This window comes from Helicoverpa armigera, chromosome 3, assembly GCF_030705265.1.
Source record: "Helicoverpa armigera isolate CAAS_96S chromosome 3, ASM3070526v1, whole genome shotgun sequence".
Classification (NCBI taxonomy): Eukaryota; Metazoa; Arthropoda; class Insecta; order Lepidoptera; family Noctuidae; genus Helicoverpa; species Helicoverpa armigera.
The window spans coordinates 1,827,894-1,840,859 of record NC_087122.1 but is presented as its reverse complement, the minus strand read 5'-3'; the positions used below and the strand labels follow the sequence as shown (position 1 = coordinate 1,840,859).

At 35.8% G+C, this 12,966-nt stretch overlaps 1 protein-coding gene across 1 annotated transcript in view; it reads left to right on the top strand.

Moving 5' to 3' along the window:
• The window catches only part of LOC110377543 (amyloid-beta A4 precursor protein-binding family A member 1), a 117,707-nt gene that overhangs the window by 6,188 nt on the left and 98,553 nt on the right, over window positions 1-12,966 (top strand). Inside the window, exon 2 of the mRNA XM_064042925.1 lies at window positions 12,425-12,469. The gene's annotated coding sequence lies outside the window, so the exon portion shown is untranslated. The remainder of the gene's footprint in view (window positions 1-12,424; window positions 12,470-12,966) is intronic.

The following is a 12,966-nucleotide window of genomic DNA, read 5'->3' as shown; positions in this document are numbered from 1 at the left end:
AATGAAGTGAGCAACCACAAACTATACCATGACTGCCGAAAACGGAGCCCCACAAAGTTTTATTATGCAACTTTAATTACGGCCACATGACTCGCAGAACCAGAGAATAGCTCCACATAAGGGAGGAGTTACCAGCTTGTCTACGTAACCTGTCTGTCATGCAAACCTTTGTTGGAACCCTTAGAACAATACGAGCCTCTCACGTACTCCACATAATAGTGTTCGATCGTTTGTTTGGAATATTCTGTGCTTCTGACCCACGTAATCTCCACGTCCCAATTTGCAGGCCTCACGGTTAACGTGCCACAGTAATAAATTGTTTTGGGAAACATCCCCAAGATTAATAGTTGTGAAGCTCTTGACGCGTGCTAAGTGAAAGCCGCTTTTAAGTTCTCTGCTAAATTAAACGGAAGTTTTCGACGGTCATTGTGCAAAAGCAATTTTTATTGGAGATTTATTTTGGCGAACTGCCCCAGTTTGTTTGTTGGACTGGATTTTAGTCGCAAACTAAGTAATTTACGGATTTAATTACATTTCGGGTGAAGGTACAATTTTAAGTCCCTTTGTGCGAACCAAAACACATACTTTGAAGAGATTTTATTTTTCTCATTTCGAGTTTCTTTAAAACTGTTATTAATGGTTGGATGTTATCTTGGCGTCTTGCGCTTACAGTCGTTATATTTCTTATGTAGTATCTGAATTCATTGTAATGTCGTTTGAACCGCAGCAGAAATTACTCGGGCCACGCTGTAATGACGTTAAAAGCTTTTATGTTTTCCGGACAACGGCTTCTGAACGGAACTCTTCGCATAAATTACGTTGCTCGCAGTCTTGCGTACGATAAGTGGGTTGTGTAGATGAAACATGTTAATGATAAAACTGTTCGCGACGCAATTTACATGCCTACTGAACATTGAAGCCGTTTTGCTTAAAAAATGCTGCCCCTTTGTGCTATGAAAGTCAACCAAATCAACATTTTTGCTTTGAAAATACGGTAGGTGTGTCGTTCTATTCAGATCAAATGTCTTTCTGTTTTTCCAAACCCAACGGCAGGCAATACTTTGGCGACGGAAAAAAACCATTGATGAGCTTCAAAAGCTACAATCTGTGGGATACTGCAAATTGGGAACAGATCACGATGAAAAATCTTTTGAAAAAATGTCCTTTCTGTGCGATAGATCATGCTTTTACGGAGATGATTACAAAAATGAAATAAAAAACAAGCTTTTTTATACTCATATCGTGGTATCGGCAAACAAGTGTAGCACATCTGACCTGAAACCAAACTATTCGAGCAACATGCTAGCTCCCACATTGTTCACGTAGTCCACAACTTTTTCCCAACTTATATCGCTTACCCGCCATATTTCTCCGCAGTCTAGAATTCTAGATGCTTCTATCTCAGACATATAATTTCAAAATAATTTACAACTTTAATAAAATAAGTTTTCTCTCGCTGTTTCTGCGTATTATTTACTTAGATCTCGGGGGAAGATAATTTGGACTAACTCTTCTAGACTATTTCGAATAACGAGTAATAAAAAGTAAATATTTAGAAATAAGAAAGGCGGTGCTAAGAGCTTCTTTATAATAAATACTCTAAATAAACCTGAACCTCCAAAAAGATGGAGATAAGCAAAATTTAAGACGCGAATAGGTAAGTATGGGAAGTGGGAAGGCGTAGGCGTAAGCGGCATTTTTGAAGTTAGTCATTTACTATAGCATCCAAATGTTATTGTATTGTATATTAATTCATATTTAAACTTAAAGTTTTCTACGTGTATCGGATGTAGGTTAAATATTTATGTCTGTATACAATAAACTCTTACCTAAGCCTATAAAAAGGTTAATACCAATGTGACCATATTTTACGATTATCTTCATCCGCAAACGATTGCTATTTCCATACCGTAAATCCTTATTATAAGCCTCGTTGTAAACGTTTAAAGAAATGGATAACAAGTACATAAGTGCTGGCTAGCGTATAAAACCCTCAGCTTCGGAAAAGGCGCATTAAAAAGCTTTAGCGTCAACAAGCGTGTTCCGGGCAAACTTCCTATTAAATTTTATTACAAAAAGTAAGTACTTCAAGCTCACGAGTAATCGATTTTCACTCATTTAAAATCAATTCACACCTTTCATCACCCTTAAATACAAATTAAAAATGAAATATTTCAGCCATTAGGAAAAGGTTACTTGAATGCCAAAGATATTAATTAAAAAAACCCTTCAGATACTTTTCAAATATAATCTGAGGTATTTCAACTCATTTGGGTGGACAGCTGCTAACGAACCCAACTTTTGATAGGATTTACGTCAAGGCTTATTGAAGTTAAAAAACTATTTTTAGTTGTAACCTTGGATGATGAGTCCTTTTACGTGGACTGTAAAATTTTGTAGATGTGTTGTGCTAAAAAGCCTTCTTAGTATACAGAACTTCGTTTTTATCGTTCTCAAGATTACCATCATGGAGTAGCATAAATCTTCTCCAAATGGCAAAAAAATACATTTAGAATGATTATCATACAAACAATATCAAAAACGTATCATATTATTTCGATTACAAAATGCCACGATATATTATTCAGTATCCTTATTTGCATGAGTACAGCATCAAACAAATGTCTTGTTTATTAACGTGAACACGACCCGAATATTGAGCGTTTCGCGTACGAATTTACATTCATAGGGATGTGATCACGTACCTATCTCATGTAAGAACCTAATGGCTAGAACATTGTTTCTCTCGGAGGAAATCTACTGACGGCTCAGTCGTTAGCGTTGCTACAGTCTTATTACGAAGGCGATAAGGTGTAATTTATGCTTTGATGACATCCTCGGTGATGAAGTGGTGCTAGATTTGTATGGTACCTAAATTGAGTAGGTAATGTTTCAATTTGCATTAAACTGTGTTGGTTCAAACTGAGTGTAGGTGTAGACAGTTTATGAGCGAGACTGAAGGGAGACTAATTATTTTAAACAAATTACATTTAGGTAACATGGAAAGATGTGAATGCTGAAACATTTTTTGTTTTAAAATAAATTCTTATGTCATTAACTTCTATTTACCGTAGTGTATCAAGCACCTGAATAGCCAACTCAATCAATAGACTCCATAAAGCTTTTTTACCTCTCAGCAATTATACGCTCCCTTCGGTTCCCGTCACTTACAGTGCCTCACCAAGAGCTTAGTTCTCAAGACATATCAGAGTGTAACTAAACAACGCATTAGATAAGTACATACGGTGTAACTGACAGCCGACATGAGCACCCATTTTCTAAGATACTTTACCAAATGAGTGCGAGGAACTTAACAGTTTTGTTTGCCTCGTCATCTGTGACATTGGACGAATTCTGTAGTTATCTCCCACAGTGAAGTATCGCGTTGAGAATTCCTTAAGGTTAATGTCTAATATTTTCCGGATGCGGGACTTTACAAGCGCGAACTTTATGATATCTTTGGTGCTTATAATAAACGTTGATACCTTACTATTGTACTGTAGGTACGCTATAAAATGTCTTGTTTTAATGTGAAATAGTTTCTAAAGACTACATTTTCCTAGAAATACCTTGTGTTATCTAACAAAACTTAGTTTAAAGCTCATACCTAGAATTGCTTTCTGTACTTTCTTTTTTTATCATTGGCCTTTACCTCTGGTAAATCTTGAGGCTTGATTTAATTAAGTAACTAGTCGGAATTTATATCTTAGACTTTTGATCAACTACAATCTTGCATTGGTGACTTTAGTACTATTTAATAACTCATTTTCGTCTCCACAGATACTAGGCCACCCGTATTTGTGGTTTTATAGTCCTGCCATGAATATCTAGGTCGGCATCAATTTCGCGAATCGCATTGAGTCCAGTCAGTGCCGACAAATTGAATAAAAATGAAACTGTACGATGCGTGTTACTCTGGTCATAAATCATTTCGCTCTCAGTTTTTGTTGAACACGCAATAAACTGACTAGATATCATTATTTTCATTGGAAAGCCGTTCTATCACTTCTCTGTTTTTATCTACAGTATATCTCGTAAGGCTTGTTAGATGATTAAACCTGCAGCTTACTCGATAACAAGAAGATCTACATTCTAGCTATTTTTCAATGACTTTCATGAATATATTATAGGTATTGCATATGTATCTAAAACTTCTAAGACTCGTGTTCCACCATTCAATTACTCCTCATATCACTCGTTTTCAAGTAATAGAGTTAGACGAATACCTATGTTAAGAACGAATATTAAATTTAATTTAGCAAGAGTATCAACTGTCATTGTGCCTGACGCCCTCTAGACAACCGCAATGTTAAAATGTAGGTAATATAAACTTGTAATGGCACGTGGTCGTGAATTTCGGGTTGTTCGACGTAGACAATATGAGAATTTTGATTCAAACCTATTGTTTACTTTATGTACGTCTGTTCACTGTTCCCTCTTAATTACTAAACGTATATTCAAGTCGAAGTTTTCGTAGAATTCTTCAAAAGTATTCATTTCCTTTAAAATGTTATCAAGAACTCCAATAATTCACTTCTCGCGTTAACCCTGTCATAATTTCTGTTAAAGTGCCAATAATATTTGCAATATTGGATTATGTAAATGCAAATAGTCGCAAACTTAAACTAAGTGAACCTTACTCAATAAATTTTGCGGAAGGACAGAAACTAGGGGGTATGATAGATGGGCATTTAAACAAATACATTTTTCCCCTCGAAGGGCTAGGGCGGGTTATTCCTCTCATTTCGACCGCCTAACTCGTATTAATCATTCTTTCTTGAGTGCAAAAGCCTGTCGTCCGTAAGTGAGTTAGGTGAGTAAGAACAGCAAGCACTCACTATGTTAGCTTTGAATCTAATATAGATAACGTAGGTGCAAACTTATCTATATGAAGTTCATTTGCAATTTCGTGATTGGAGTCGAGAGGGTTAAGTCTTCCACATCGGCATTATACAGCCAAGTATGCAAAATTTTGACTGTAAATTCTAGACTATCTTTCCTTTTCAATTAGAAACGTCAATTTTAATTTATGAAAAGGTTTTATACTGGTGTTAGATCAATGGTGGTAGCTGTATTTACGACCTGACCGCGTTAATCAACCAATGTGATCGCTATTCCATTCAGGAACCAGTTGACCATCAATTGCACACGGCTTTCACAGACCCAACAATCGTCAATGGTATTAATCCTCGATTCCCAGTTCAATAATCGAATACAGCTTTTGCTAAACATCGATTTAGTTCTGCACAGCGCTTTGCATCTGACACCGCACGCTATACGAAGATTTACTGAATACATTGAATGCCTCCCCGTCTCTATTGTGTCGCGACTTCGTAGGTCATTTCGTTCTCATTTTATTCGATAAACTGCGAAGTATTTGAATCGAATTCGCGATTCAATCGTTCGCGAATAATTTTTGAATGTAACGGAACGTTCAGTTGATTGATGACGCTCGCCATATTGAAACTGTGTTACCAACAAAATAATACTTAAATGAATTTAAATGTAACTACTTACCGCAATTGGAATAAGTATATAGCAAAATTGGTTAATAGATATAATGTTGTATCAATTTACATAGTTAACCAACAGGTAGAAACTCTAACAAGTATCTCATTGCTTATAAAGTGCGATAAGTTGTGCACTCAAACTCCATCTAGCCATTAAATTAATATTGAAACCCATAAAACTTGATAGCGGAACTGCTTGCATGTAATAAATAAACTGCTTCGTGCCTGCTACATGGGTACCTACTGAGATAGGTGATTTGATCAGACAGGTTACAGAGGAGAAACTGTTCATGGTCCATTTGCTGGAAATAGGACGGCATCGCCTCCTCTGCCCAATTTGTCAAGGGAGACGCACTTACGCCGCTATACCAAACCTGAGTAATTGAAATGTTTTATTGATTTCAGTGCTGTATTCTCTAACCTTGTTTATTAGCTAACAGGCCAGTAAGATTTTTATTATTCTCATGATTCATTCATTGTAATAGAATCTACTTTCTCGCATACGTATAGGCGTATCTACCTCTAGAGTGTGAAGACGATCTCATAATGTTAAATTACAGTCAGTTCAATATTGTTCTCTTGCAATGTATTCAATATTCATTGGCTATAAAACCTTGTGTTGCTCTATAATGTCATTATTAACATCGTCGGTTTGTTTATCATGTTTGTATTCTGTCCTAACAGCGGTTCTTGCGTACTTTATTATTATTGTTACTGATATTACATGTTCCGCTTCGTACACCAAATTGTTAATTTGTTAAATTGCAAGGAACTTGATACATTGTGTAGAAGGCTTTTCATTATCAGTTTTGGGTACATAAGATGGTTGATCCGTTCTCATTAGTACGTAAATGATGAGACGGGTAATGTAGCTTAATGATTTCCTTTAGGGTATTCCGTAAAGCTACTGGGAATCTGGTTCTTACCTGGATGAGGGTCTTAAAGTTTGCTACGTCTTTTATTCACGTGTTACCAGAATTGATTTGATACTTGCCTTTGTCTATTTGTATAATCCTGAAATAAATAGATATCGAAAATTAAGCTGTGATGTATTGATTTTCTGCCACTTACCACATATTAACACCCCACTCATCGCCTATTATGAGCTGAGTCAAAACAATTTAAACGCAACTCGTCCACAACAAATCTCGATTTACTCACGAAGTCGGAACAATATTTCACGGTGAACTTCTCAGCAAGTAACGTATTACCTTCACTTACCAACTTTACTAGAAATTAAAGAGCACATTGTTTACTGAAACTGTTCCTGCTTAGTTAGCGAAGAGTTTGCGGACTAGTAAAATGTATGGAGTCGCTAGACTAGGATAAGTTGTTCTGGAACTTTCCACGGTGCGGTGATGAAAAAAGAAATTAAAGCGGCTTAGTAAAGTGTAAAAGAGTTGTAGCCGAGCTAACGAGTGAATAATGAGTGGGTTGTGCGGTAGCTACCGGGCTTTTAACACTGTGCTGCTGTCAGTATGCATCTAATCTTTCTTTTAAAAGAATATTTTGTTGGACCTTTGTGAGGACTGTGATGTGGTATTAATGGTTATATTAAAACGTGTTTATTCAAGAGATTTGTAGATATATCGACAGTTTAGTTTAATTAAAGCATCGTTAAAGCTTATTGCATAAAAATACCCATTACTTATACCGTCCCTAACGCCTTAATCCCTTATTAAATACATCGTCATAATCTTCTCCGTACGCAACATTTATTTTCCCTCTATAAAATTCAAATAAAAAAATTCCTGTTTTTAAAATTAGGTAGAAAATTCAAGAAGGTAATTTATTTTTATAGCTATGACCTGCAATAACGGGATTTAAAGCAATTTGGCTCGACGACGATACAAATTGCAATTATTATGGAGCGGTAGATAATTGCCCATTACTTTAGTGATTTTCATCCCATTTCCATGTATTTTGGAGAATGAAAATTCTATCTAAATTGGTGTGGTGAGTGATCGTCGCAACTTTTAGGCACCATGTATCACCATGGAAAATTAGTTTACTCTTTCATCCTTATGCCTTTATGCGTTTAAAATCGGCAATGTTTTATGGAAACAACAGAGAAACTATGCTGGAAAACTAAAGTATCTAGCAAGCTTGTCTTTACCTTTGTAAGTAAGAATTCCTGGTTCAAAGACAAAATTATTGGCTAACCAAACAAGAATTTCTATTCGACTGACCAGTCTTAGTGATCCTAGCCTGCTTTACCTGAATTGTATTAGGGATACTTCGTAATGCTATACAATCCGGTTGATTGAATTTTTTCTTGTTACAAAACAACTGTTTGTTCTCAGATGACACTATGTACCAAAAAAGTTGACCCTAAGCTGCCTACTAAATATCTAAAATATGGGTATTATGAACTTTTACATGTTCGATATAAAATGTGCAGCCAAGCAAATATTCTCAAACACAGCTAAGTTTACTTACCAACACTTATTATTGGAAAGCGCTAATGCACATTGCGGTAATCGGAACGGGAACCGTGGGGTACAGTCAGCACAAAAAAAAGCTTGATATACTTTTTTTTAGAGATTACATAAAAATTAAGTTAGTGATAGTGTAATTCCTTTTGAGAAAATATTTAAAATTCCTTTCTTATTGTGCTTAATTGATATCATATCTGCCTAGCCTTTTCCCAACTACTTTGGGGTCGGCTTCCAGTCTAACCGGATTCAGCTAAGACCCCATGTTTCACAAGGAGCGACTCAAAAGTAATGGGAAGTTATTTAGAACACTTGAGAGGCTTTTCGAAAGCAATTTTCGAATATAGGTATTCGCGTTAAAGATGATATTGCAATTAACTAAACTGTCATTGTTTATTAGATTACCTAAATCACAGTTGAAGCACAGTTTTATCCTATCGACTGTACCAACAGCTATCGAGCTCATTGCGCGTCGATGTTGGAGCTTGTAAGCCGCTCATAACCGGAATAAAACGGCATTAACCGGCGCATTGATATTAAGTTTGTTAGCGCACCGGCTTACTGACTCCGAGCAAAACAAACACATTTGTGGGCTATCTGATAATCTCCAGCTGAATACGGAAACTTAAAGAATATTAAAACAGTTGATGTTGATGTGACGTTGACTAATTAGTGGTGTTAATTACTACGGTTATAAGCTCTATGGGCCATCACAAAGGCTCTGTGTCTTCAAAGAGGGTTGAATATGTCTAAAAATGTTCGTAACATTCTTTTATGGACGTGTGAAAGAAAAAAAAATCTGGAATATTCGTTAAATTTTATAGAAAAGTACAACCTTTTCTTTCTTTTTGTTTCCACTTCAGGCACGAAAATGTGGATCCAAACAAAAGGAATTCTCGAATTACACGGAAAGCCCGCCAAAAACGTAATAAACTTAGCTGAAAGTTGTTCGTAATCAGGTTTACGTGTAATAAAAGTTAGTTCACATTTACACATTGCATTCCTGTGGCATAAGTAGTGTGCAAGGGTTTACGGGAGCTTTACCGCGCTCACTCTTTATACTGAAAGTACTGCAGTTATAAAACGGTTTAAAACCGCTCACGCGGGAATTTATTCATACTGTGAAGATACCGGAGATTACACAGCTATGAGGAGGCTTTTAAACGAATTACGATGCATGTATGGAGTTATTCACATGTTAAACGAGTCTTAATGGGATGTTTTGCATTGCACAAATACTGTTAGTCTCTGCTTAGAATTGTATTTCTCATATTCATGTTACCGTTCGTTTTTGTATGAACGTAGACGGAGTAGGTATAGACCGATAGTTTTTACTCAAAGAACAACCCATTCTACAACAGTATTAATGTCAAACTACATTAACATTGGTCTGTGACCTTATCCATCTACGCCTGGAAGCTAGCATCGAAAATCATAGGTTTATATTTTGAAAAGCTTTTAACACTACAATGCTACTTTCTCGGAAAGGTTACCTATACCGACCATTATACGACAGCGAAAATTGCGGGGCCCCTAGTTCGATATAAATATTAAATGATTTAAAAGCGGCGGTGAAGCACTCCGAAATAGTCGTGTAATGTCGGCGCTGTCACCTAAAACTTTGTTATGAACATTTTAAAGCAATTATCTCACGCGCTCAGACCCGTTGAAAATGTACCGACTAATTTTGAATACTCTTTTACTTACTATTTCATCATTCAAGTGTGTTGATTACTAATAAGGAATTGTGGGAATGTTGTTGAAATGGAAACTGAATGTTGAATGAATTATATTTTTGTACGTTTATTTATAATTACATACTTTGAGAAAAGTTGATACCTAAGTTAATTTAATTTTATCTAGATACTAGTACTGGCTAATTTATTCATAACGATTTTTCTTGCCAGTGTTTCATTCTGACATAATTTTGGCTTTGTTCCTATTAATATATTAAAATTTTGCGTAGTTTTTTACACGGTTCTTGTATAATTTATTGTTTTATTTCGGTACATAAATCTTCCAAACTTTTTGACGTGTCTCATCTGCAAAATACCTAATTCTTCGTTAATATTGATTGATGGGCATCTATTAAAAATAATTCAAAAAGGCCTGCTTCGTAATGAAGACATTAAGAATATCGACAGGTACTAAAAGGTGGTTATACCCAAGGAGAGAAGACGCATATGAGAAATAACGATAGTTATTCAAATACTCCCGCAATCGTCGGATAAATAGCCTTTCTGACCTTAAAGGCCGCAGAGATAGAAGCAGGACCTATGTAGCTACAACATTTTATACTACAGGTAAATAAAACGAAAGGCTACATACAGAGAACATGCAACATAAGACTTAGATAGACAGAAATATACATCACCTACGTTTTCAATAGAATATTCTCTTAGAACATACAAATCATACTGTAAAATACAGCCTTTAAAATATTGTGTTGGCAGCTAGGTGTGCCGTTTTTGTTCGTTTTAGTTCGCATATCTAAAATGGAACCAGGTCAGGGACTGGATTTGCGTTATTTCTCATGTCAACTATTTTCTATGTTTTTGGCAATAACATTGTTTTAAGTTCGTGATTTTGTATTACGGGGTCTTTGTTTTATTTTTATGGCGAAGTCCAATTTTGGTAATTCCTGAAATGGAATTGTTTTTCTTAACAATAGAATACACACATTACCCTCTGTCATGACTGTTTTGATATAATTATACGAGACCTTTCAGAGCAAGCTTTTTAAAAATAATCTCCAGGTACGTATCGGCCTGTTATTAAAAACAAAAGACTACAAATAATGAAATCCGTCTGTAAACGTAACGTATCCTAATGGAAAAAAGGATGTGACACAAAAATATTTTCTTCAACATTTTTGGTACAATTTCACGATAAATGAAAGGCGAAACGAAAGAGGGAATATCCATAGTATTTCCCACTCATCGACTTGATATTGCAGTTGTATCATTCTGCTTCAATGCACTCGATCAACTCTGAGTGAATCGATAACCGATATGAAGTCATGTAAACGTCGATCAGCCAAAAGTCACGCGCTGAAAGTTCAAAAAACAAAAAGTGCTCACAAACTGTAAAAGGCAATTGAAACGCGCTCGTTGGGAATGTAAAACGGCCCCTGTCTGCGGAATAAAGATAAAACGAAACTACAGTACCAAAGTTTTGATGTTTAAACATTGGAGTACCCACGTACCCCGAAAGGTACATCTCGTGCTTGTGTAATAGTTTTTCAGGTCGGCTGCCGGTCTGAATCAAAAAGTTATTTTTATATGTATGCTTCTTACGAAGTAAGGTTATCATCGGTATCTGAGTAGGGGTTCAAAGAAATGTTTTTCTTCCGAGCAGAAAAATGTCTTTGGTTCTGAAGATCAGGAGGCTTATGATATTTTCTATAAGCTTTCATATCACGTCGTTACGAAAAAATTAACGCCTTCTTGAAAAGCAAAATTGTTTGTAGTTAAAGCCCTACGAGGAAAACTTTCATTGCGGTCACTGTACACTAACAAATAATTCAACTCAGAATACGCGTAAATGACTATTAATGGAAGCTCTATTTTTGATTCCAAGGGTGAAATCAGTTTTATATTGATTTGAACTAATCGCTTACGTACTTCTCACAGAAAACTGATTGCTATTCAGGTGAAGAGCAATTCTCCAAAATCAAAACTTACAAATTATTTTAAGCAGTCTTACCATCAAAGGCACATATTCATTTCACCACACTCATCACTGTTTTTATCGAAAGTCTGAATGACGACAAAAAACGGTATTCATCATACCGTTTTCGGCGCCCATTGCCAAAAAACGCCACAATCGCGTACGCAATCCCTTTCGCATCGGTCCACATTGTCCATTTGGTAACGCAGGCGAAATCTGGCGTCATTGTAATGCTATCTTAATTGCGAGGCGCGAAACATCCGGCTCTTTAGGTTCGTCATCCGTTGAGATACCGAACGCGTTTTCTTTTACAATTTCACCAAATAAATGTTTGTATTTGGAAACGGAAGTTTTTACGAGTTTTTACTGATATCATACAAAAGCCGAATCTTTTGCTTTGAGTTTCTTTATGCCAATGTTTGTAATACCACGCTTTCAGGAAGAATCTGCGATTAAATGTACCTGTTTATTTCTGTTTACCTAATATTATTGTGTGCTTCCGGTGTTTCGGTTATACTATCTAAATTACAGTGCACTGCTTACTCCAACGTGAAACTTTTTTGCGTCAATGAAAATCAGGCTTAAGCTATAAGATTAAATTGCATCGTACAATTTACACGAAAAACTCTTAATTGCTAACAGCGGCACAAGCTCTTGTATGCACTATTTGTTCGTGCTTTACACTGTTTTGATCAAAATCTGTTATTTTATCCGAGGCGTTCTCGTCATGTGATGCTTCTTCAGCAGTAACATGCAAATTGATATCAACTACGCTTGGCTTTATGTGTAAATGCTTGCTTTCTTTTTCAGATTACCTCCTCCGCTCCGTCAAGTAAACTTCTTCGTTGTATGGATGTAAGTGCTTATTTTCTGCTTCTAACACTAGTTTATATGTAGTTATTAATTTTATAATGTTACTACCAATTTATCTTTATTATTATCATGTGTGTCAAGCACGGTTTATCGATCGAAACGAATAGAGTAGTTTTATGTTATGCTACTCAATTACTATTATCTAGTCTGTCTAGAGCCAGATACCTAATCAGTAAAAAAAATCTAGTAATAAAATACGAACGTTATTGTCTCTGCTCATATAGTTTAAGCACCCATTGTTTTTAATGCTCGTTGTATGAAAATGGTCCTGCACAAGAAACAAAAGGATTTAAAGTGAGTATCGATTCAACGGAATCGCGTGCATTAAAGTCCTAACATAAAGCGGTGTATACCAACGATATTCTGGTAATTTTGAAAACAACTCGACGATTATCCGTTGTCGAACAGTAAGTGTGCATTTTTACGATATGCTTCAACTCTTTTATAACCATTTTTTGAAATTTGATATGGATTACGAA